Here is a 24,710-nt window from a genome sequence, read left to right on the forward strand (position 1 = left end):
TGTGGTACCTGTAACACAAGACATACCAGCACCAATACAGCCTTTACAATCAGTACTATCAAAAGAAAGCAAATAAAGCCCATCTTCTTTGTTGGCATAAAGAAGTGGTGTCCCATCTCTGGAGATTTCACATCTCTTCTTGTTGCAGGATATCTCCAAACCCTGCTCAGTCAATTGTGACACACTCAACAGGTTGTACTTCAAACCTGGAACAAAATAAACATTGTTAATGGTGACTTGGAGACTCTCAAGAAACACTGTTCCAAATCCAGTGGCTTCCAACTCATGACCGTCCTTATGCTTCACGGTGTAACACCGATCCTCAAAAGTGGAAAACAACCCTTTCCGTCCAGAAAGATGCACGGTCCCTCCTGTATCGATGACAAAAGCATTCCAGATCGACGATGAAGTCTCCAGCGAAATCAAAGCTATACCAGGCTTTGATCGAGGCTTAGCACGCTCTCTGCTACCAACCCCTTGCTTCCCTGAGCTCCCCTTGGCTCCTTTAGAAACTCTGCTCTTTCGACAGTTTCTCTGTAGATGGCCAACAATTCCACAATTGTGACACCGAATGACATTTAGAGCAACTGCCTGCTCTTCTTGAGCAACTGTGGGGGTGGCTATCGAAGCTCCACACTCCCCCTGAAATGTGGCAATCGCAGCCAATTGATTGTTCTCATTCAAGAAAGCGGCACAAATCCGTGGCACAGTAAGATCTGCTGCAGGCAATTTGCCCAGCTGTGAAGCAACAGTGCTAAATCTCTGATCCAGACTGTTGATCAACATGAAACAAAACACAGGCTCAGCCGATGGGAAATTCCTCTGCATTAACTCATTATGCAGGAATTTCATCCTCGTGAGGTGTTTTTGGAGATCCGCTCCTTCCTTCAACCTCAAATTTGTGAGCTGCTGAAAATGTAGCAAAGCTGTCCTGGCTGCCTCTCGCATATGTATGCGACGTAATGCTTCCCACATATCACGCACGTGGGGCTGATCCTGAATATGGATCAATTGCTCATCTGAGACACACAGAATTATTGCAGCTTTTGCTTGCGTATCGCGATCATTCTACAACCTCCCAGGCATTGCAGGAATGGTGGTTTGAATAACATCAAATATTCTCTGACGCTCAAGCATAGCTTTCATTTTCAGGACCCAGCTGGTGTAATTGCCATCTGTAAGAGGAGGGCACATCATTAACCCAACTCCGTGTTTGGAATCCATCTTGGCTCCAATTAACAGCTCTCAGCTCCTTCTAGGCAGCAAGCTGTAAATCTTCAAGCAGTCTTTGGGCAATTAAGACTTGCTTCTTTGAGGTTTAACAGCCTCAGTAAATCAAACTGGTTACTCACAGTTCCAAGCGGCAAGCATCCAAAATCTTCCGTCTGTGTCTGGCAGGAATGCAGCTCTCCCTGGCTGATCCAAGACTCCCCCGAACGAGCAAAGCGTCGTGCTTCATCTCAAAGCAACAGCAGAGATCCGATGAACTGGCACCATCCGTCAAAGCCATCAACAACCATCAAACGTAACTATCAGCAACCATCTTCTGCTACCATTTGTTGGAAAAAAATGCCCGGGAAGGCCGCCACCTTCCCAAGACACCGAGGCGTCTCTCCGGTGGTCACTCTCTGGCTGTATATTGCCCTCAGTCCAGAGAGACCGGTAATAAGTGACTCCTCCCTCCTGAGAGGAGCACACTCGTCTTCTGGCATCCCATTGCAGAAAAAAAGAGACAGTCATTAGCTGTTGTTGTTGTTTAGTCGTTCAGTCGTGTCCGACTCTTCGTGACCCCATGGACCAGAGCACGCCAGGCACTCCTGTCTTCCACTGCCACCCGCAGTTTGGTCAGACTCATGTTTGTAGCTTCGAGAACACTGTCTAACCATCTCGTCCTCAGTCTTCCCCTTCTCCTTGTGCCCTCCATCTTTCCCAGCATCAGGGTCTTTTCCAGGGAGTCTTCTCTTCTCATGAGGTGGCCAAAGTATTGGAGCCTCAGCTTCAGGATCTGTCCTTCCAGTGAGCACTCAGGGCTGATTTCCTTAAGAATGGATGCGTTTGATCTTCTTGCAGTCCATGGGACTCTCAAGAGTCTCCTCCAGCACCATAATTCAAAAGCGTCAATTCTTCGGCGATCAGCCTTCTTTATGGTCCAGCTCTCACTTCCATACATCACTACTGGGAAAACCATAGCTTTTACTATACGGACCTTTGTTGGCAAGGTGATGTCTCTACTTTTTAAAATGCTGTCTAGGTTTGTCATTGCTTTCCTCCTAAGAAGCAGGCGTCTCTTAATTTCGTGGCTGCTGTCACCATCTGCAGTGATCATGGAGCCCAAGAAAGTAAAATCTCTCACTGCCTCCATTTCTTCCCCTTCTATTTGCCAGGAGGTGATGGGACCAGTGGCCATGATCTTCGTTTTTTTGATGTTGAGCTTCAGACCATATTTTGCGCTCTCCTCTTTCACCCTCAATAAAAGGTTCTTTAATTCCTCCTCACTTTCTGCCATCAAGGTTGTGTCATCTGCATATCTGAGGTTGTTGATATTTCTTCCAGCAATCTTAATTCCGGCTAGGGATTCATCCAGCCCAGCCTTTCGCATGATGAATTCTGCATATAAGTTAAATAAGCAGGGAGACAAAATACAGCCTTGTCGTACTCCTTTCCCAATTTTGAACCACTCAGTTGTTCCATATCCAGTTCTAACTGTAGCTTCTTGTCTCACATAGAGATGTCTCAGGAGACAGATGAGGTGATCAGGCACTCCCATTTCTTTAAGAACTTGCCATAGTTTGCTGTGGTCGACACAGTCAAAGGCTTTTGCATAGTCAATGAAGCAGAAGTAGATGTCTTTCTGGAACTCTCTAGCTTTCTCCATAATCCAGCATTAGCTACACACTACTTTATTTACATTCTGTACACGGAGCTTTCATCCGACATGCCTGCTCTCCCTGAGCAGTAGTATAGAAGAACGACTCGACACTCACTTCACCCAGAAGCGAAAGTAACTTCTCCAGTTACTGAGAATGCGCAGAGACTTCCTGTCTCATGCTCCCAGACATTCACATGATGTCAACAACCATTGTGCTGCTTCTCGCAGCTGGTGAGATAAAAATCCTAACAAGCCCTGCCCCACATAACTGATTGTGCAACGCAGTGCATGCACACCATTTGAATGGCAATGCCCATCAACCTTGGGGGCTCCTGGCCCCCTCATATATTGGGGGGGTAAAGACCCCTCAGCCCCTAGGAGTTGGCTCCTATGGAGGTGAGGAAGATTCTTGAGAGGCCTATGAGCCTCTCATTGTTAATCTGCTCCCTGCACTTCATTTTTCCATTTAATGTGTGGGTCTTTGGTTGTATTTTCCCTTGAACATAATTAGTGTTCTTGTTACCAGAATCAGCCCACCCCAGTCACACAGAGTGTGTGAACCCCACTGTAAAAAGGACTGTGACAAAAATGCTCCAACACCATTACACTCATCCCAGTTTCTTCTTTTTGTTGTTCTTTTTTCCTCTCCCTTCCCAAAGTTCATGTTGCCCAGCTAAAATAAAGGCATGGATCCCATCTTTGTCTCCCTCCCACCTTTCTATAACCCCAAGGAATCCTCATAATCATTGAAGAAATTCAGAAAAAAACAGAGTTAAAGGTATAAACTGTCAAATGTCTATTACACCACAGCATCCCTAGTGGCCATTCCATTGTTATAACAGCCAAAACCACATTGTCTCCCTGCTATAGAATGATCAGTTAAGATGGATACAATGTAGCAAGACTCACAGCAGGGAGCAGTCTAGATTGTCAACAACAGGATGTTTTTACTTTGAGCTGTTTAGCCTGTGGAACTGTGTTATTTTCTTTGTTTTATTATAGAACCTAGCAAAAATGTGAGTGTATGGAATTATGTTTTATAAATTGTGAATCATACAGTATATAGTGCCTTGCATTGTGGGAACCCCATGACAGCCATAATCCCCAAAGCCTACAGTCATGTAGGCTGATGTTGAACAGGAAAACCCTCAAATATTGCCTGCTAAAGACCTTGCAATTGCCATCCTTGGGCTAGAGAAATATGCATAATGGGACCCAGTTCTCTATTGTTGCCTCAAATGGGTTTCAGGAAATATGCCAGACACCTAGGGTTGATGTGTCAATTGTGACACCTCTCCTTGTGTGACACCTCCTCAAATGATGATGTATTTCTGACATTGACCCCATGTGATGCTGACATCATTGAAGGGGAAGGTCCAGTTTTTTCTGCCACAATATAAAGTTACAGTATATATATATATATATATATATATATATATATTTGCTTTCGTAGATTTTCACGGGTACAGGAATGCAGGTTTTGGTGTCTTCGGGTGTCTTCCCGTGTAAAAGTTGGGGTGTCTAGGCGACGTTTCGACGAGGTCTCGATGAAGATGACGAGTGAGACCTCGTCGAAACGTCGCCTAGACACCCCAACTTTTACACGGGAAGACACCCGAAGACACCAAAACCTGCATATATATATATATATATACATACACCCACCCATGCAGATGATGGAAGGGGGGTGGTTTTTCTTTTATTATGGATTTGAACCAACCAAATAAAATTGGTCAAAGGCTTAGCAGCTCACTTTGCTTCATTCTATGCCTGCTTGCCCCTTCTTTGTCTTCACTTCTGTCTGACTGAAGAACATCCAGCTAAGGGTTTGCCTGAGGCAATGGGGGTTCAGCTTTCTGCTGGAGTCCCCCAATTCCCTCCTCTCTGGTTACATTCTTCTCCTACCTCACACCTTTTTTCTTTGAGATTGGGGGGGGGGGCTGGGTGTTGGTTGTATTTCACCTAAGCTTGTGTTCCTAGACTGCTTTTACAGTTCCACTCCAATCTCACTGTAGAGAAGCAACAGTCATCTTAGATGTGGCAGTCCTTTCAGCTCCCTTTTCCTCAGCACTCCTTGTAACCACCCACCCTTATGGTACAGAAGTTCCAGGCCATTCCCCGATGTCATCAATGGTTGGCTTGCATGGCTGTGAGGTGACCCCTTATACACACCCCATCCAGCAGTTTAGCAGCCGACAACTCTCTCAACCGATGGCAGCTTGTTCGGCTTCTACCCCTCCCAACCAAGCAGAGGTGTATATCCGGTGGCAACAGGAGTGCTGCCTCTGCTGCTGCCACTGCTTTGCCTAGCCCTTGTGGGCAGGCCTGCTCTGTTGTGATAAACGCCATAAGGGGGAGGGGAGCGATGTTGTATTTCTCTATATGAATCCTCCAAACGCATGAATTAATAACATGTTTTACTCTAGTCCTAGGAACTGTAAAAATAGGGAAGGCAACTTCGCAAGCCTTCTTTTTTAGGATTTTTAAAATTTGCTAACAATTAATTTTATACAGTCTTAACATCAGAAGGTTTTACAATCATAATAACCCAAATACAGTCCAGAGCATATCTCATGTTTTCAATTGTACCAAATTCTTCACAAAATCCCTTGTTTTGCTCTTCATTATTCTCCTTCTTTAGACTCCACCATTTTAACTTCTTAAGTCACATACTGTATATAGCCTTGATAGTTTTCCAGATGTGCCCCAATACCTCCCTCCCCCCATACCCTTTACTTCCCTTCACCCATGTGTGGTCTTCTTTACACAATATTATTCCTCGTTGTGTTAACCAAAGTTTATATTTATTATTCCATATATATTATAGTAACGTCTTGTCTCCTTGTGTGGTTTACCTATTGCATATTAAATTTAAGCTCTAAAACCTAATCTTTCTATATTTTCCTTTACACACTCCCACTCTTTGTTGATTTTTTGATTTGAGTAGCCCCTAATTGTTGGGACGCGGGTGGCGCTGTGGGTTAAAGCCTCAGTGCCTAGGGCTTGCCGATCGAAAGGTCGGCGGTTCGAATCCCCGCGGCGGGGTGCGCTCCCGCTGTTCGGTCCCAGCGCCTGCCAACCTAGCAGTTTGAAAGCACTCCCGGGTGCAAGTAGATAAATAGGGACCGCTTACTAGCGGGCAGGTAAACGGCGTTTCCGTGTGCGGCTCTGGCTCGCCAGAGCAGCGATGTCACGCTGGCCACGTGACCCGGAAGTGTCTTCGGACAGCGCTGGCCCTTGGCCTCTTTGAGTGAGATGGGCGCACAACCCTAGAGTCTGTCAAGACTGGCCCGTACGGGCAGGGGTACCTTTACCTTTAATTGTTGCTGTTAATTTTGCCATCTCAGCAAATTCACTCATTTTAGCTCTCCATTCTGATATTTGGTTTTTTTTTCCTGTTTTCCAATTTTTTGCCACTAATAATCTGGCTGCTGCTGTTGCATAAAGAAATACATTCCTTTTGTCCTTGGGGATGTCACTAGTTATTAAGCCCAGCAAATATGCTTCCTGCTTTTTAGAAATTGAACTCTTGAATATGTTTTTAAGCTCTTCATGTACTGATGTCCAAAACTGTTTGACCACCTTGCACCCCACCACATGTGGTACATCGTCCCTACCTCTGATTTACATTTCCAGCAGAGATTTGAGTGGTTTTTTGTAAATCCTTGCTAATTTTACTGGCGTGAGATACCAACAGTAAAACATCTTCATTATATTTTCTTTTATCAAATTGCAAGCCGTAAAGTTAATATCGGTTCTTTGTAGCTTTTCCCATCTATCTAGGTGAATTGTCTGGCCTAGATCTCGTGACCATTTTATCATTGTTTCTTTTATTATTTTATCTTTCAGTTCCCATTCCAGGAGTAAACTATCTTGGGATTTTAGTATCTCACCAGCTGCGAAGAGCAGCTACTGTGTTGACATCATGTGATGTCTCTGAGCATGGGACAGGAAGTCTCAGCCAGTTCTCTTGTAACCAGAGAGTTACATAGAGTTACTTTCACTTCTGAGCAATCATGCCTGTAAGAGCTGCGTGTACAGTCTTAATAAAGTAGTGAGTAGACTACAGACTATCTCTTTCTTCTGTGATGGGATGCCAGAAGAAGGCGAGTGTGCTCCTCTCAGGAGGGAGGGGTTGCTTATTACCGGTCTCTCTGGACTGAGGGAGGTTTCCAGCCAGAGAGTGACCACCGGAGAGAAGCCCCGGTGTCTTGAGAAGTTGGCACCCTTCCCGGGGGCTTTTTTCCCAACAAACTATACATTCTCGATATTAGTCTCTTATTTGGTTGTAGGAGTTCACTTTGTAATTTTGATGTTTTCTGTTCAAATCCAATTTTTTTGTCTTCTTTAAAATGGTACGCTGCTTGATAAAAATTTAGCCAACTATTGCAGTAATTATTAATTTCTTCATAGGGTTTTAATCTTACATCACCATGCTCTTTAACTAATAGCCAACCCTTTTCCTTATTTTTCTTTTTCACAGCTACAACTTCTAAGGGAGATAACCACCAGGGTATCTTTGGTTCTAAGAGCCATCAGTAGTTTGCCCAAACCTTGTATAATGACTTCCTGATTATATGGTTCTGGAAGTCCTTATTTACGGCCACCTTATCATAAACTAGGTAGGCGTGCCAACCATACCGGTTGTTCCATCCTTCCAAGTCTAGAATCTCTGTATTTCTTCGCATGACCCAATCTTTAATCCATCCAGCGGGAAGGTAAACGGTGTTTCCGTGCACTGCTCTGGTTCGCCAGAAGCGGCTTAGTCATGCTGGCCACATGACCCAGAAGCTGTATGCCGGCTCCTTCGGCCAATAAAGCGAGATGAGCGCCGCAACCCCAGAGTCGGTCACGACTGGACCTAATGGTCAGGGGTCCCTTTACCTTTACCTTTTAAGCAAGCTGCATTATAATATAGTTTCATTTTTTAAAAAGAATATTTATTAAGATTTTCACAATGTAATACAGACAGAAAAAAGAAAATAAAAAAGAACAATAACAAACAAAGACAAACACAAAAAAATAACAACATTTAAAAAACAATTTCATCTTTCAGAACAATTCTTGCTTTAGCTTGTTTCTTGGACTTCCCCACACCTCCCTCCTTTGTATTCCAATGCTATTGTTTGTTCAGCAAATCCTTTCCCTCTTTACTTTTATCTCAATTTTTATCTTGATATTTTAACTTTACCTTTCCCTCTCTTTAACATTCCATTTTTCCATAATACCTCAAACCTTGTTACTATAAACCCCTTAACTTCAATCCAACATCATTCCATCATTCATTAATTTTACATTGTTTCTGTAAATAGTCTTTAAATTTCTTCCAATCTTCTTCCACCTGCTCTTCTCCCTGGTCTCGGATTCTGCCAGTCATTTCTGCTAATTCCATATAGTCCATCACCTTCATCTGCCATTCTTCCAAAGTGGGTAGTTCTTGTGTCTTCCAATACTTTGCGATGAGTATTCTTGCTGCTGTTGTTGCATACATTAAAAAAGTTATGTCTTTCTTTGGCACCAATTGGCCAACCATACCCAGGAGAAAGGCCTCTGTTTTTTCTGGAAGGTATATTTAAATACCTTTTTCAATTCATTATATATCATCTCCCAGAAAGCCTTAATCCTTGGGCACGTCCACCAAAGGTGAAAGAATGTATCTTCAGTTTCCTTACATTTCCAACATTTATTTTCGGGCAAATGATATATTTTAGCTAGCTTGACTGGTGTCATGTACCACCTGTATATCATTTTCATAATATTCTCTCTTAAGGCATTACATGCCGTGAATTTCATACCAGTGGTCCATAACTGTTCCCAGTCAGCCATCATTATGTTATGTCCAACATCTTGTGCCCATTTAATCATAGCAGATTTTACTGTTTCATCCTGTGTATTCCATTTCAACAGCAAGTTATACATTCTTGACAAAATCTTAGTTTTGGGTTCTAACAATTCTGTTTCCAATTTTGATTTTTCCACCTGGAAGCCAACTTTTTTATCCAATTTATATGCCTCCATTATCTGATAGTAATGAAGCCAATCTCGCACTTTATTTTTTAACTTCTCAAAGCTCTGCAATTTCAATTTGTCTCCTTCTTGTTCCAAAATTTCCCAATATTTTGGCCACTTGGCCTCCATATTGAGTTTTTTCAAAGCCTTCGCTTCCATTGGTGACAACCACCTTGGGGTTTTATTTTCAAGTAGGTCTTTATACCTTATCCAGACATTAAACAGTGCTTTCCTAACAATGTGGTTTTTAAACATTCTGTGCACTTTGACCTTTTCGTACCATAAATATGCATGCCAACCAAAAACATTGTTAAATCCTTCTAAGTCCAGAATGTCTGTGTTTTCCAGAAGTAGCCATTCTTTCAACCAGCAGAAAGCTGCTGATTCATAGTAAAGTTTCAAGTCTGGCAGGGCAAAGCCTCCTCTTTCCTTTGCGTCAGTTAATATTTTAAATTTTATTCTTGGCTTTTTGCCCTGCCAGACAAATCTAGAAATATCTTTCTGCCACTTCTTGAAACAGTCCATTTTGTCAATAATTTGCGATGTTTGAAACAAAAACAGCATTCTAGGCAATACATTCATTTTTATCACAGCAATACGACCTAACAATGAAAGCTTCAAATTAGACCAGATTTCAAGATCTCTCTTCACCTCTGTCCAACATTTTTCATAGTTATCTTTAAATAAGTTCCCATTCTTAGATGTCATATTAATCCCCAAGTACTTTACTTTTTTAACTACTGTCAATCCTGTCCCATTCTGAAACCTTTCTCTCTCATTTTCTGTTAAATTTTTCTCCAATACCTTTGTTTTTAGCTTATTCAATTTAAATCCTGCCACTTGACCAAATTCTTCAATCAGTTCTAAAACTCTTTTAGTACTAGATTCTGGCTCCTGCAATGTCAAAACTAGGTCATCTGCAAATGCTCTTAATTTATATTGTTTCGCTCCGACCTGTATCCCCTTGACCAATTGGTCTCTTCTAATCATGTTCAGAAGGACCTCCAGGACCGATATAAAAAGCAATGGAGAGATTGGGCAACCTTGACGTGTTCCTTTCTCTATCCTGAATTCCTCCGTCACCACATTATTAACAATTAGTTTAGTTTTTTGTTCAGAATATATTGCACCTATACCATTTTCAAACTGTTGGCCTACCCCCATCCCCTGGAGATTCTTCTTCATAAAACTCCAAGAAATATTGTCAAAGGCTTTCTCCGCGTCCACAAAAATTAAAACTGCCTTAGTATTAATATTCTCTTGTAATAGTTCCAAAATGTCAATTACATTTCTCATATTGTCAGATAAATGTCTGCCCGGGAGAAAGCCTGCCTGATCTTTATGAATCTCTTCCACTAAAACTGTTTTTAGTCTTTTAGCCAAAATATCAGCAAAAAAATTGTAATCCACATTTAGCAATGATATTGGACGGTACTTCTTAAGTTGTGTCTTTTCAGTCTCTGTTTTTGGTATAAGTGTTAAATATGCTTCTTTCCACGTCTCTGGTGCCCTTTTCCCTTCCAGTATCTCATTACAGACTTCCTTCAAGGGTTGTATCAACCATTCTTTCAAGGATTTTGTAGTATCTGCAAGTCAGTTCATCCGGTCCTGGAGATTTCCCTAATTGCATATTCTGAATGGCACCTTCCACCTCTTGTTCAGTTATTTTGTAACTCAACCTCAGTCTATTTTCTTGAGAGATTCTTTGTAGTCCATTTGTTTTCACAAATTGATCTATATCCATCTCTTTCTGGGGCCGTTGTGTATATAGTTGTTTAAAATACTTCTGAAAACATTTTCTAATCTCAGCTGGATTTTGTATAATCTTTCCATTCACTTCCAAATTGGTAATGGTATTTAGTTTTTGTCTTTTTCTCATTTGCCAGGCTAACAATTTCCCACATTTATTAGCCAACTCGAATGTCTTTTGTCTCATTTGTCTTATTTTCCATTCTATCTCTTGATTTATTATTTGCATGTATTGTATTTGATATAACTTTATTTCTTTCAAAATTTCTTGTGACTTTGGTTTAGCTCTCAATTTCTTCTCACTTTCCTTATTTTTTTTCCAAAATTCTTTCTTTCTTTTCATTTTGGGTTCTCCTTTTTAGTGCATTCTGTTGTATCAAGAATCCTCTCATGACGGCTTTGCTTGCGTCCCAGATTACTCTTTTTTCAACTGAAGTATTCATATTTATCTCAAAGTAATCTCTCAAGGTTTGTTGGGCCTTCTTTGTTATTTCTTCATCTCTGAATAGGTTGTCATTCATCCTCCATCTGAAGGAACCAATTGGTATTAAGTTCATTTCCATTTTCACAGCGCTATGGTCGGAGCAAGTTTTCGGGCAGATTTCCACTTTTTTAGTCTTTGGTTCCATACCTCTAGTGATCCATATTTGGTCAATTCTTGTCCATGTCATTTTGGCTTCAGAAAAGAAGGTTCCCTCTCTTCCCAAGGGATTCTTTATTCTCCAAATGTCAACTAGGTCCAGATTGTCTGTCAGTTCAAAAAACGTTTTCGGTAGTCTACCATCTTTAGTAACTACCTGTCTCTGTGCTTTATCCATATTTGTAGAAAACCACTCCATTCATATCTCCCATCAAAATCACATTATAGTCCAGATAGTCTATCAAAATGTCATGCAACTTCTTAAAAAATTCAGATTTCTCCTCATTTGGTGCATATACACCTACTATCAAAAACTTCTTTCCATGTATTTGAATTTCAATTGCCACAAATCTTCCTTGGTCATCTCCTTTGCATAAATCACTACTCCTCTTTTTTTCACTCTGTCCGATGAGATAAATTCTTGGCCCAATCTTTTATTAATTAATAATTTCCTATGTAGCCTAGTCACATGAGTTTCCTGTAAACAAATCAAGTCTAATTGTTCCTTTTTTAACAAGTGAAAAACCTGTTTCTTCTTTCGAGGAGAATTTAGACCGTTACAATTCCAACTTAGTAGTTGCAAGGACATATTGTAATTACTTTGCTACTCCTCCCACTGCTCCTAATGCTTCTTCCTCCTCTGTCGGTGGTGCCCCCTTCTCCAAGTTGTCCACACCAAAAAGGATTCTTGCTCTGTCTATTATTCCTCTTCCCGGGGCTCGTTGCTCTTTTCCAAGCCCTTTCTGCAGATCTTCACCGTAGTCCTTTAAAAATCTGCCTTTATCATCCACTGATTTTATCTTTATCTTTTTTCCTTTGAGGCTGAAGGATAGGCCTTGAGGGAATTCCCACTTGAAAATGATGTTGTTGCTCTTCAGCAGGGCGACCAAGTCTCCGTAGTTGGCTCTAAGTTCCAAAAGATATTTTGGGATATCTTTAAAGATTTCCACTCTTGATTGATGTATTCTCAGGGCCTTCTCAAAATGCAGACCTAAAATTCTGTCTCTCTCTTCTTTTGTTCTAAAGGTAATCAGGCATTCTCTCACTTTGTTCTTCCTCCCTCCTCTTCCTAGCCTAAAAGCACTCACAATCTTGAATTCTTCTTTTTCCGGGTCCAGATTCCAAAAGTCTGCAAATTCCTTCATAAGAAAGTCACTTAATTTATCTTGTTCAAGTTCAGGCACGGCCCTGATTCTCAGGTTGGTTTGTTTCTCTTTCAACTCAGTCATAGACAACGTTAGCCTATGGTCTACCAACTGTCTATGTATCGGTGGTATCTCTTGTCTTGTAACCTCAGCAATCTCTTTAGCTTCCTCCGCTGTCTTTCGAATTGTGGCCGATTCCTGTAGTACTTTCTGTATCGTTTCAGTATTAATAGTAACTTTTTGACCCAAAGTATTAATACTTGCAGTGTTTTGATCAATTTTACTTGAAGCATCCACCACTTTTTAATTTGTTTCAGCTACTTCCAAAGTTAAATTTTTCAACGATTCCTGAACATTGTCCAAAGTTTCCTGAATTCTGACCAAACCCGCTGCCAGAACTTCTTCAGTTGACATACCTTTTGCTTTGGTTTGTGGTGGAGCTCCCCCTGATGGGCCAGATGCTGATGCTCTTCTTTTTTCAAAAGATTTACCCGACCTTGTTGTTTTTTCCTGAGGCACGTCCAACCTTTCTTTCCCTTCTGCCATAACACAACACTAGATAACTTCAAGGTCAGTCCGCAGCTGAATATGTCTAACAGTAGAAAAACAGTGGAAAATTCCTCTGACTCAGTTCAATAATAACAGTTACCAGCTTCCACTAGGGGGACACAGTATCAGTTCTTTTGTTACCTCAGTTAAAATGTCTTATTCCTTCCCCTGTGCCCCCCTTTCTTCTTTAATGTTAACAGTATCAATATTCCCTTAGTCCCAGTTAGTTTCTATCCAAATCAGAAACACAGTATCTCTTCTTGCAGTGCTAGCTGTCAAATAAGCTGTCAACAGCGCTTTCCACTTACGGCAAATATTTCTCCAGCAGTCCGTTCCCCGGTTTTGGAGCGGTGGTTTTGAATACTTTATCCTCCTTATCTGCAGGGAATTAAAACGTTTAATCCCCCCCCCCTCCTCTCCTGCAATCGGGGGGGGGGGGGGAGGCTCTTGCTTTGACGTTGGATTTTTAGGTCTTTTTCCCAAACGTCTTTTTATCCAGTTCAAGTTCTCAGTCTCTTTGCTTTTAGTCTATATACAATGGCGGATGGCAGACTTCCTTTTTGTACCTTTCCGCTTCGGTTCCCGATTAGCATCAAATTTGATTCCAAAATCCAATCTTCCCCCTACTCACGGGTAGTTGTTTCTTTATCCAAATTTCCAAGAAAGAAGTCAGCGCTCTCTGGCAAACAGCTGTGCAGCTTCACTCTGAAGAAGTAGCAGTCGACTCTCAGCACCGCGCTACCCCCGCTTCGCTCCGGAGCCCGTAACTGGGCTCCTTCGTCAATTTAGGGGAGCACTAAAGGTGCCCACCGAGTCCCACATTCGCAGGCTTCCCCCGCCTGCGATTTCAAGGGTCCCCGCTTCACTGGAGCGGATCCGACCCGATTTCTTCAGAGCGGCTCCCTCCGGAGATCAGAGGGAATCCGCCATTAACCGCTGGCGCTGACCAGAAGTCACCGCATTATAATATAGTTTCAAATATGGGAGCCCAAAACCACCCGTCTCCTTAGTATCTGTTAGTAATTTGAATTTTATTATTCCCATGCCATATAAATCTTGATATATCCTTTCTCCATTTTTCAAAAATCTCTAGTTTAGAAATTATCAGTATCATTTGGAATAAGAACAATAACTTTGGCAATAAATTCATTTTTATCATTGGAATTTCCCCCCAAATTGGTATTTTTTTTAAAAAAATAATATTTTTATTAAGGTTTTAACAAAAAAAAGAAAAAACAACAGAAAAATACAAAAATACAAAGCGACAAAAAGAACAACACAAAAAAAGAAAAAGAAGAACAAATAAAAACAATTCCATTTTCATAGTATTCCTTGCATTTACTTATTTCCCAGACTTCCCCACACCTCCCTTCACTGTATTCCAGTTCATATATTTGATCAGCAAATCCCTTCCCTCTATCTTACCTAATCTTTATCTTTATCTTAATATCTTAATATATCTTAATCTCCTTAATATCTTTACAAATTAAGCCTTTTAGTTTTACCCCTTTTAACCTTTGAATTTTGTATACTCCTTCTCCACTTTATTGCTAATAACCTTTTACGTTCAATCCGATGTCATTCATTAATCTTATAATATTTCTGTAGATAGTCTTTAAATTTCTTCCAGTCTTCTTCCACCGTCTCTTCTCCCTGGGAGAAGACTGGAATTTCCCCCCAAATTGATAACCTTTGCCAGATTTCTAATTGGTTCTTTATTTCTTTCCGAGTTTTATTATAATTATCTTCAAACAGGTTAATGTTCCTCATCATTAAATAAATCCCCAAATCCGCTTTTTTCTTCTAAGTTCTTTTCCCCCTGTATGTCCATGTTTTTTTACCATTAACTTCGCTTTTTCTTTATTTAACCTGAATCCCGCCACTTTTCCTATCTGTTGGATTTTTAACCATCACTATCATATCATCAGTGAAAGCCCTAATTCTATAGGAATTTCTTCCTAATGTTGTGCCTTTTATTTCCTCTTCCTTTCTTATGACCTCGTTTAGTACTTCCAATGTTAATATAAATAAAAGGGGGGGCAATGGGCACCCCTGCCTTGTTCCTTTCTCTATGGGGAAGTAGTCAGTCATATCATCATTTATTATTAAATTAGCTTTCTGGTCTTGATGTATTGCTTTTATTCCTTTTATTAATGATGATCCCAAGTCTAATCTTCCCATTAAAATCTCAAGGAATTTGGATATTAGAATATTAGAATAGAACATCTGAAGGCAGCCCTGTTTAGGGAAGCTTTTAATGTTTAATGTACTACAGTATTTTAATATTTTTTTGGAAGCCTCCCAGAGTGGCTGGGGAAGCCCAGCCAGATGGGCGGGGTATAAATAATAAATTATTATTATTATTATTATTAGTAGTAGTAGTAGTATAGAATAATGTGTGCCAAATTCCATGATTCTGGGGTTTTCCCTTCTGCCAATATGTTATCCATTAGTGATTTCAAGGGGGTTACTATCACATCCTCCATTTTTTTTATAGTGGAGTGCAGTGAGCCTGTAGTGTGTATTCCGGATCCCTATGTGACTAGAGGGATGTGTTCCGTCCTGTCCCCCCTGTGTTCCTATTGCATATCTCAGAGGCGCTGCGTAGGTGAAAGTTCTCGCTTTGTGCCTTCTGTTCGACCCTGGTACGGTACCCTGGTACGGAAAGCTAACTCTCTAAGCTGATGTCATGACCCTGTAATCTAACTATAAACTTCCCCTGTTTATTACCACAGACTAGAAGAATGTTAAGTGCTTCTATATAATCCCTGTGTAACATCCCCTATCTATCATAGATAGCATGTCCCTGTACTGTTTCTAGTAGTAAGATGTGTAATGCCTGCGTGTAACTCTATCATATGTATATGTAATATGTGCGACGCTTATACGTAGCCCACATTTATCCAATCAGCACCAAGCGTATATGCTGCAATGGGGGTAATATACAATAAAAGGGACACTCTTAGCCTCGAGCTAGGAGATGCCTCCCACATGGACACCTTCAACTCGTCTGCCAATTATTTCCAACCCACGTCTGGTGACCCCGACGTGATCCAGCCACCCCCATATCTTCACTCGACTGGAAAAGACTCAAGCGCGCTAAATTCGTGAGTATGGGGAAGAATTTGTCAAAGTTGCAGAGAGAGCATGCCAAAGAACTGCATTACTTAGTCAAGCAGAGGGTGGTGGGTGTTCATATTAGTTTAAAGGATGTTGAAAATTTATTATGTGAAGTGGCCTGCAGATGTCCCAGGAGGCAGGAACTCTTGAGCCCGGGACATGGCAGAAGATCGGGACCTCTCTCTTTAAAGAACCGAGGGCTCCGATTCATTGTCTGCTCACTTGGAAGAGGTGTGTAGAGGCTGTCTCCGACCTGGGTTTCGACCTGGATCAGGAAGGTCAGGCATCTCCAACAGCCCCTGCCATTTCAACCGCAGCAGACAATCCCCCCCCTTACCCAAACTTCTTACCTCCCTCCCTTCCACCCCCTCCACCCGACCAAAAGCCCCTGCCAACTCAATTGCAACCCCCCCTTTCACCCCTTTCGCCTCAGCATGAAGGCATCCCATCCACTCCTCCTCCCCCTCCTCCTCCCCCTCCTCCTTCCCTGCTTTCCCTTCCCCCCTCCTCCTCCTCCTCCTCCCCCCCTCCTATCCCTTTTCGCCTGCGAATGTCCCTGCGTCCATAGGGGCCGTACGTGCCGCGCTGTCACAAGCAAGGCAGCAGGGTGACCTCTCTTTAGAGGACCAGGCAAACTGGCCAGGGGAAATGCCATCTGCGTTTCCAATTACCCAAGGTGCGGCCGGAATCTTGCATGAAAACTTGCCTTATTCTGTAATGAGAGATTTAAGGAGGGTGATTGCTGATTCTGGGCTGAAATCTTCCTATGTACAAGGAATGTTGGAAGCAATAGCAAGTGGAATGTTGTTGAGTTCTTTTGTGAACATAAAACAACAACATTCGGAGCCTTACCATCAATTCATAGATCGCTTGAAAGAAGCAATCACCAGGCAGATTGATAACACTACGGCTCAAAATGAATTGACAAAAAAATTGGCTTTTGAAAATGCAAATACAGACTGCAAAACTGCCTTGCAGTCCGTCATACGCCGCTCTAAATATGAACTGGCTGATATGATCCAAGCTTGCACAGAGGTTGGTAGCCAGAGTCATGCTATGTCCCTGCTTGCAAATGCGATTCAATCTAATAGCAGGCCCACAGGCAATTGCTTTAACTGCAAACGCCCAGGGCATTTTGCTAAGCAATGCAGAGCCCCTGGAGGGGGGGGGCACACAAGAATGCTGATACCAACAAGACTAGACCTTCCAAAAAATGCCCGAAGTGTGGAAAAGGCTACCATTGGGCAAACCAATGCAGGAGTTCGGGAAACTCCCAGGAGGCCCTGCTCTTGGGCCAGGAAAATTAGAGAGCCCTCTGGCTTTAGTTCCCACTACTGAAAAGTTTTCTAAAGGTACACCATCTGATTCTACTATTGCAAAATTTTCTAAAGAAAAATCCTCTGACTTCACCATTGACTTAATCAATCAGGAAGACAAAGAGGCTGTTTTACCTGGTGAAGTTGTGCTTATGCCCACCCAATTGGCGGGTCCCCTGCCATCTAAGGTCGCAGGTATAATTTTACCCAAGCTTTCCGCGGCCAGAGAAGGCATCATGGTTATCCCAGCAGTGTTAGACCCAGATTATGTGGGCACAGTCATGGTTCAACTTTGGAGCCACATGCCCATGCAGTTAAAAAAGGGTGACACTTGGGTGCATTTGGTGATGCTCCCAGCCCACCCTTCTGCTTCAATTATGGATAGTAATTTGCACCAGCTCTCTTCTTTCCCTCCACAGCTTTTAGCAGTAATACAGAGGATTGGTGAGCAGAAGCTTCTTCGTAAGTATAAAATCAATGGTAAAATTCTGGAAGGCTTGATTGACACAGGAGCAGACATTTCAGTAATTAGCAGCAGTTGCTGGGACCCCACGTGGCCCCTTGAGTCTGCTTCCGCAGTGTGGGGTGTTGGAGGCACTCAAACCTCCGCAAAGATTGTACGCTGGCTGCCTGTCTCTCTGCCCAATAGCTCTGTCACAATTGCTCACATACAGCCCTGTGTGCTTCGAATACATTTGAATCTCTGGGGCAGAGATCTCTTGCAACAATTAGACGCTACCATTCATTTAAATGAGTAAATTTGCACTTCCCCTTAACTGGAAGTCTACTGCCCCCGTGTGGGTGGAACAATGGCCACTGACTGGAGAAAAGCTGCTTGCCTTAAAACATTTGGTGAATGAGCAGTTACAAGCAGACCATATAGAATTTTCAACTAGCCCCTATAACTCCCCCGTCTTCGTTATAAAAAAGAAGAGTGGGAAATGCAGATTTTTACAGGATTTAAGGAAAATTAATGAAATCATTGAACCTATGGGGCCTTTGCAGTGTGGTCTGCCCAAATATGATCCCACATTCTTATCAATTGGCAATTATAGATTTGCAAGATTTTTTCTTCTCCATCCCTCTACAGGAGAAGGATAGTAAATTCTTTCCTTTTACTGTTCCAGTGTTAAATATCAGCCAACCCACGGAACGGTATCAATGGAAAGTCCTACCACAAGGAATGTTGAATTCTCCCACCATGTGCCAATATTATGTTAATCAGGCACTCCAGCCCTTTCGCCTTTTATATCCAGATCTTGTTGTGTTCCATTATACGGATGACGTATTGGTAGCGGGGGTGCAGCTCCCCCCTCACTGGAAACGTGATATAACAGCCTGCTTGTCAGAGTATGGTCTAAAAATTGCCCCCGAAAAGGTACAAGAAACCTCGCCTTTTCACTATTTGGGACACAAAATGATAGCTGGCTATTCAATTCCAATAGTCCCTGAGCTTAAAGTTCCAAAAGCAATAAAATACGTCCAATTGCAGCAATTGTTGGGCAATATTAATTGGATACGACCATATTTTAAAATCCCTCTCGAGGTTCTGAGACCATTGTTTTTAGCCTTAAAAGGCCATCAATCTCCTGGAGAACAAATCACTTTGAACCCCCTTCAACAGAAAACTATTGCCCAGTTGAAGGAAATCATGCGGAATCATTGGGTTGATAATAATAATAATAATAATAATAATAATAATAATAATAATAATAATAGTAATAATAATTTATTTGTACCCCGCCCATCTGGGCGGCTTCCATAGAAACAAAAAATACGGTAAAATATCACAGATTAAAAACTTCCCTGAACAGAGCTGCCTTAAGATGTCTTCTAAATGTCAGGTAGTTATTTATCGCTTTGACATCTGCTGGGAGGGCATTCCACAGGGCGGGCGCCACTACCGAGAAGGCCCTCTGCCTGGTTCCCTGTAGCTTTGCTTCTCGCAATGAGGGAACCGCCAGAAGGCCCTCGGAGCTGGACCTCAGTGTCCGGGCAGAACGATGGGGGTGGAGACGCTCCTTCAGGTATACTGGGCCGAGGCCGTTTAGGGCTTTAAAGGTCAACACCAACACTTTGAATTGTGCTCGGAAACGTACTGGGAGCCAATGTAGGTCTTTCAAGACCGGTGTTATGTGGTCTCGGCGGCCGGCCCCAGTCACCAGTCTAGCTGCCGCATTCTGGATTAGTTGTAGTTTCCGAGTCACCTTCAAAGGTAGTCCCACGTAGAGCACATTGCAGTAGTCCAAGTGGGAGATAACCAGAGCATGCACCACTCTGGCGAGACAATCCGCGGGCAGGTAGGGTCTCAGTTTGCGTACCAGGTGGAGTTGGTAGACAGCTGCCCTGGATACAGAATTGACCTGCGCCTCCATGGACAGCTGTGAGTCCAAAATGACTCCCAGGCTGCGCACCTGGTCCTTCAGGGGCACAGTTACCCTATTCAGGACCAGGGAGTCCTCCACACCAGCCCTCCCCCTGTCCCCCAAAAACAGTACTTCTGTCTTGTCAGGATTCAACTTCAATCCATTAGCCGCCATCCATCCTCCAACCGCCTCCAGGCACTCACACAGGACCTTCACCGCCTTCACTGGTTCTGATTTGAAAGAGAGGTAGAGCTGGGTATCATCTGCATATTGATGGACACCCAGTCCAAACCCCCTGATGATCTCTCCCAGCGGCTTCATATAGATGTTAAAAAGCATGGGGGAGAGGACAGAACCCTGAGGCACCCCACAAGTGAGGGCCCAGGGGTCTGAACACTCATCCCCCACCACCACTTTCTGAACACGGCCCAGGAGGAAGGAGCGAAACCACTGTATAACAGTGCCCCCAGCTCCCAGCCCCTCTAGACGGTCCAGAAGGATGTTATGGTCGATTGTATCAAAGGCCGCTGAGAGATCCAGCAGAACCAGGAAACAACTCTCACCTTTGTCCCTAGCTCGCCGGAGATCATCAACCAGTGCGACCAAGGCAGTTTCAGTCCCGTGATGAGGCCTGAATCCTGACTGGAAGGGATCCAAATGGTCCGCATCCTCCAGGCGTGCCTGGAGTTGTTCAGCAACCACGCGCTCAATCACCTTGCCCAAGAATGGAAGATTTGAGACTGGGTGATAGTTGGCCATACTGGCCGGGTCTAAAGATGGTTTTTTAAGAAGCGGTTTAATGACCGCCTCTTTCAGTGGATCTGGGAATGTTCCCTCACAGAGGGAAGCATTCACCACCCCGCAGAGCCCATCGCCCAGCCCTTCCCGGCTTGCTTTTATTAGCCAGGATGGGCAAGGATCAAGGAGACAGGTGGTTGGTTTCACGCGTCCAAGCAGCATGTCCACATCCTCGGGGGTAACGGATTGAAATTGATTCCATGCAACTTGACCAGACAGAGCTCTAGCACTCTCCCGCCCCGGCCCTGCTCCCATGGTGGTATCTAGCTCCTTCCGAATATGAGTGATTTTATCTGCAAAAAACTTTGCAAAATCGTTGCAGGAGATCTTGGGGTCTTTACAAGGCCCCGGTGGTAAAGGTGGTTCCGTTAAATTGCGAACCACCTGAAAGAGTCTCCTGCTACTATTTTCTGCAGATGCAATAGAGGCGGTGAAGAAAGTCTTCTTCGCCGTCGCTATCGCCACTTGGTAGGCTCGACGTTGAGCTCTAACCTGTGTCCGGTCAGATTCGGAGTGAGTTTTCTGCCACCGACGCTCTAACCGTCTCAACAATAGTTTCATCGCCCTCAGCTCCGAAGAAAACCACGGGGCTGTCCGGGCTCCATGCAATCGGAGAGGGCGCTTCGGAGCCAGACAGTCGATAGCCCTGGTTAACTCCGCATTCCAGCGGGCCACCAGGGAATCAGCTGAAAGGCCATCAACTGATAGAGCAATTCCTAATGTTTCGCCAGATGTAATGACAGATTCTGTCCAACCTTTCGCCGCCCTTACTCAATCAGCCCCACAAAAAGTTCATATTATAGAATGGTTGTATTTACAGCATACACCCAAAAACACAGTGACTCCCTTGGTGGATCTCCTTGCTCAAATCATCAGCAAGGGACGGCATCACTGTAAAAGTCTATTTGGTATTGATTGCCAGAAACTTATTGTTCCCATGCCCATGGACCAATGGGACAATGCTTTCTCCACTAGCATGACCCTCCAATGCGCCCTGGCTGATTTTGTGGGCTCAGTGGACTGCCACGTCCCGACAGATCCCCGCCTGCAAATGAGCAGACAATTTTCTTTATCCTTCTCATCCATCCTGTCCCGTGTGCCATTAGAAGCCCAAACAGTATTCACAGACGGTGCCCCCACAAGGGGGGTGGTTGATTGGCAACAGAATGATCAATGGCATAGCCTCTACACTCTTCCACAGAAATCCGCGCAACGTTCTGAGCTGGCTGCTGCCGTAAAAGCCTTGCATCACTTCTCCTCGCAGCCATTTAATCTGGTTGTTGATAGCCTTTACGTTGCCAATGTCATAACTCGCTTAGAGGGCAGCTACGTAAGCCCCCTACTGGATGACAATCTTTTGAGTCTCTTCCTGTTTGCTGCTCTCCAAACGCTCTCACCCATTATTTGTGGTGCATATCCAATCTTACCAGCCCTTTCCAGGCTTTATCACAGATGGGAATGCCAAAGCAGATTCCTTGCTCAGGGTTTTGCCTGTTTCTCCTATTGAGAGCCATGCTTTTCACCATCAGAATGCAAAAGCTCTCAGCCGCCAGTTCCAAATTCCGTTGGAGGCAGCTCGTGCAATTATACAACAATGCCCTCAGTGATCTAACCAAATTGGCCACCCCAGCCCTGGCGTTAATCCACGCGGGCTTGAATCAAATTGTCTGTGGCAGACGGATGTCACTCACTTTGCCCCTTTCTCACCTTGGAAATTCATACATGTTAGCATTGATACGTACTCTGGTTTTATTTGGGCCACCCCTCAAAGGGGAGAACAAGTCAAACATGCTTGCAATCATCTTGTTCGTGCCATGTCAGTCATGGGCAAGCCTCATACTTTAAAAACTGACAATGCCCCTGCATATTGTTCTAAATCTTTTGCTCAGTTTTGTGAAACTTGGAATATCCGCCATTTATTCGGCATCCCCTACAATTCTCAAGGCCAAGCTATTGTTGAACGTGCCAATCGCACCTTGAAAACTGCCTTAATTCGGCAGGAAAAGAAGGCCGGGATCCCCGCCTCCCTTTCTGAAAAGGAAGGCTGGCTAGCTAGTGTTCTATTTACGCTAAATCATTTGAATATTTCCATACAGGATCATCAATCGTGTACGCGACTGCAAAAGCATTTTCATCAAAAGGAGATCCTTCCAGCCCCCCTGGTCCGCTATAAGAAATTACCATCCAACGATTGGAGCGAACCAGTTAAATTGATTACCTGGGGAAAGGGCTACGCGGCCGTGCAAACGCAACAAGGCGCTCGCTGGGTACCATCACGCTGCATCCGCCTGTACCATGGCTTGGCATCAAACCCTGGAGAGTCTGATACCGCAGTTCACCCATCAACTCCAGATCGCCCAGGATGCGCCACCCAGCCCCCCCAGGAAGCGCAAGCGCGGAAATCGTAATCGACCAGTGACGTGGGGCCAAATAAAATCACTCTCCTCTCAAGCTGAACAACTCATGAAGGACAGACAGCTAGAGTCAACCCCTGATAACTTGCTTCTCTGTCTTATCTCCTGCCTTAATATGAATTCCATGATTGTTCTCATTTTCTGCATTTTGTTCTTGCCCCTCTCTGCTTCCGCCCCTATTGGCGGTGCCTCAACAACAACAAATGTATGGGAATCCTTTCAAAAACCCTCAATGCTTCTTCCTTTTGTTTATCACAGCAGGTATCAGTGGGTGAAATTCTTGGCTCTTGCCTTATCCCTGTGTGCCATGACCCTTCTGATATACAAAATGATACCTGGTTTTACTCTTCCCTACCTCAAAATGATTCTCTTCGCACTCTTGGCTACTCCGCTTACTCCACTTGGGGTACCCAGGTGCGCAAGCGCCCCACCATGGCCGTGGACCTATTAACCCCGTACGTGGCATCATATAATATGACATGCACTCGTATGGTGAACTGCACTAAGAACAACTGTGTAAAAATGGGCAAGGATAACTTTAATTGCTCTTCTTATGTAAATATTTCCTATGTATATAAATACACAGAGTTGCCTGCAGGATGGTTCTGGTCCTGCCCAGGCTACACATTCAATTACATTCCAGCAAACATTACCCATGGAACTCCCTGCTGCTTGAGTCGGTTGTCCATTATATTACCAAAGAAACAACATCTATCCCGCCCTAGATATCGCCGCTCTGTTGAATTGACTAATGATTGTGATGATTCTGTTTCTCTTTTCAGCAAAGCAGAATATGTCTCCTTAGCCGTTTCTCTTCTAGGAGTGCCCTCATTGGCTGTATCGAATAGCAGGAATATTAATGCACTGGCCTGTTCCGCAGCAAAAGCTATAAATTTCACATCAAAGGCACTCCACCTTTTGAATACAGAACAGAGCGAGATACAACATGGACTTTTGCAAAATCGTGCTGCTATTGACTATTTGCTGATGCTTCATCATTATGGCTGTGAACAAGTGGATGAGATGTGCTGTTTCAATATTTCTGACAATTCTAAGGCCATTAGACAGCAAATCTCTCATCTGCGAAACCTTACTCACCACATTACACAGGACGTTGGCTTCTCCAGCTTCTGGGATTCATTCACCCAGTGGCTCACTGGCTGGTTGCCAAATCTGGACTGGCTTCGCAAACTTTTCCAATACGCTATTGCCATAATATGCATTCTAATTTTGTTATGCTGCTTCATTCAATGCATTCCTGGTCTCATACGTCTCTGGGCTCAACTCTTCTCCCCCCCTCAACCTCCGCAAAAACTCATTGCCACCCACTTTACTAAGTGGCAACACCAGCAGTAACTCTTGGGGGTAAATAGGAGTGAACTTATTTTGGGCATGTGTTGGCACACCACGTATCCCGAAATATTTTTGTTTTTCTTATCTTACCTCCACTAGTGGAATAAAAACCTTGTATATAATAAAAGAAAGGGGGAGATGTAGTGTGTATTCTGGATCCCTATGTGACTAGAGGGATGTGTTCCGTCCTGTCCCCCCTGTGTTCCTATTGCATATCTCAGAGGCGCTGCGTAGGTGAAAGTTCTCGCTTTGTGCCTTCTGTTCGACCCTGGTACGGTACCCTGGTACGGAAAGCTAACTCTCTAAGCTGATGTCATGACCCTGTAATCTAACTATAAACTTCCCCTGTTTATTACCACAGACTAGAAGAATGTTAAGTGCT

The sequence above is a fragment of the Podarcis tiliguerta genome (assembly GCF_965153285.1).
Source record: "Podarcis tiliguerta genome assembly, chromosome: W".
In the NCBI taxonomy this organism is placed as follows: domain Eukaryota; kingdom Metazoa; phylum Chordata; class Lepidosauria; order Squamata; family Lacertidae; genus Podarcis; species Podarcis tiliguerta.